The sequence below is a fragment of the Drosophila sulfurigaster genome, unplaced genomic scaffold (genome assembly GCF_023558435.1).
Source record: "Drosophila sulfurigaster albostrigata strain 15112-1811.04 unplaced genomic scaffold, ASM2355843v2 ctg127_pilon, whole genome shotgun sequence".
Classification (NCBI taxonomy): domain Eukaryota; kingdom Metazoa; phylum Arthropoda; class Insecta; order Diptera; family Drosophilidae; genus Drosophila; species Drosophila sulfurigaster.
The window spans coordinates 1-2,500 of record NW_026909690.1 but is presented as its reverse complement, the minus strand read 5'-3'; the positions used below and the strand labels follow the sequence as shown (position 1 = coordinate 2,500).

General features: G+C 42.0%; 1 pseudogene; it reads left to right on the top strand.

Annotated features, from left to right (window-relative positions):
- The window catches only part of LOC133849862 (large subunit ribosomal RNA), a 2,746-nt pseudogene extending 701 nt beyond the window's left edge, over positions 1 to 2,045 (top strand).
- The last annotated feature ends 455 nt before the right edge of the window (positions 2,046 to 2,500 follow it).

Here is a 2,500-nt window from a genome sequence, read left to right as displayed (position 1 = left end):
GATTATCATTGATTTTATGTTTATTATAAGCACTTGTATGATTAACAATGCGAAAGATTCAGGATACCTTCGGGACCCGTCTTGAAACACGGACCAAGGAGTCTAACATATGTGCAAGTTATTGGGATATAAACCTAATAGCGTAATTAACTTGACTATTATTGGGATTAGTTTTTAACTATTTATAGTTAATTAACGCAATCCCGGGGCGTTCTATATAGTTATGTATAATAATATTTATATTATTTATGCCTCTAACTGGAACGTACCTTGAGCATATATGCTGTGACCCGAAAGATGGTGAACTATACTTGATCAGGTTGAAGTCAGGGGAAACCCTGATGGAAGACCGAAACAGTTCTGACGTGCAAATCGATTGTCAGAATTGAGTATAGGGCGAAAGACCAATCGAACCATCTAGTAGCTGGTTCCTTCCGAAGTTTCCCTCAGGATAGCTGGTGCATTTAACTGTTGTATAAAATAATCTTATCTGGTAAAGCGAATGATTAGAGGCCTTAGGGTCGAAACGATCTTAACCTATTCTCAAACTTTAATGGGTAAGAACCTTAACTTTCTTGATATGAAGTTTAAGGTTATGATATAATGTGCCCAGTGGGCCACTTTTGGTAAGCAGAACTGGCGCTGTGGGATGAACCAAACGTAATGTTACGGTGCCCAAATTAACAACTCATTCAGAAACCATGAAAGGCGTTGGTTGCTTAAAACAGCAGGACGGTGATCATGGAAGTCGAAATCCGCTAAGGAGTGTGTAACAACTCACCTGCCGAAGCAACTAGCCCTTAAAATGGATGGCGCTTAAGTTGTATACCTATACATTACCGCTAAAGTAGATGATTTATATTACTTGTAATATAAATTTTGAAACTTTAGTGAGTAGGAAGGTACAATGGTGTGCTTAGAAGTGTTTGGCGTAAGCCTGCATGGAGCCGTCATTGGTACAGATCTTGGTGGTAGTAGCAAATAATCGAATGAGACCTTGGAGGACTGAAGTGGAGAAGGGTTTCGTGTGAACAGTGGTTGATCACGAGTTAGTCGGTCCTAAGTTCAAGGCGAAAGCCGAAAATTTTCAAGTAAAAAGTAACTAAAATTTAAATTTTGTCATAATTAAAAAACTTGAATAATTTTGAACGAAAGGGAATACGGTTCCAATTCCGTAACCTGTTGAGTATCCGTTTGTTATTAAATATGGGCCTCGTGCTCATCCTGGCAACAGGAACGACCATAAAGAAGCCGTCGAGAGATATCGGAAGAGTTTTCTTTTCTGTTTTATAGCCGTACTACCATGGAAGTCTTTCGCAGAGAGATATGGTAGATGGGCTAGAAGAGCATGACATATACTGTTGTGTCGATATTTTCTCCTCGGACCTTGAAAATTTATGGTGGGGACACGCAAACTTCTCAACAGGCCGTACCAATATCCGCAGCTGGTCTCCAAGGTGAAGAGTCTCTAGTCGATAGAATAATGTAGGTAAGGGAAGTCGGCAAATTAGATCCGTAACTTCGATAAGGATTGGCTCTGAAGATTGAGATAGTCGGGCTTGATTGGGAAACAATAACATGGTTTATGTGCTCGTTCTGGGTAAATAGAGTTTCTATCATTTATGGTAGTTTCTTGTTCCCCGGATAGTTTAGTTACGTAGCCAATTGTGGAACTTTCTTGCTAAAATTTTAAGAATACTAGTTGGGCAACCAGTTAGTTCTTTTAAATTATAACGATTATCAATTAACAATCAATTCAGAACTGGCACGGACTTGGGGAATCCGACTGTCTAATTAAAACAAAGCATTGTGATGGCCCTAGCGGGTGTTGACACAATGTGATTTCTGCCCAGTGCTCTGAATGTCAAAGTGAAGAAATTCAAGTAAGCGCGGGTCAACGGCGGAGTAACTATGACTCTCTTAAGGTAGCCAAATGCCTCGTCATCTAATTAGTGACGCGCATGAATGGATTAACGAGATTCCTACTGTCCCTATCTACTGGATGTAGTAAAGAATACCAACCACAGTGGACCCCCACTTATCGTAAAAGCGATTAAGGAGGTACGGCACCAACGTTAACTGTTTGGAGTTTAATTGGTAGTATAGTAGCAAATACGACACCTGACCAGAGGTGAGTTTCTGGTACCACGGGAACCAGGTGCCTGCGGACTTGTCCGTCCTGGTATTTGGTGCGCCCTTCGGGGAGTATCGTGGTGGCTGTGGTAGTCCAAAGCGGACAATGAGGATTATACTCAGCGTGGAGTTGCGTACGTATTAACCGGTTGCCGACAACCAAAAATCGGAAGAGGTTTTAGGTCGGCCTCGCTCCCCACACAGGAGGAAGTGTCCAGTCCAAACAACTGGCCTTCAAATGTGTACCTGCGGTGAATCCAAGGGGCGCTGATCAACGCTTAATTTGATCCCTAAGCTCGGGCTTCGTGGGATTAAGCCAACATGGCAGGTGCTCACGTTAAACTCGAGTTTATTACTGTCCCTATCC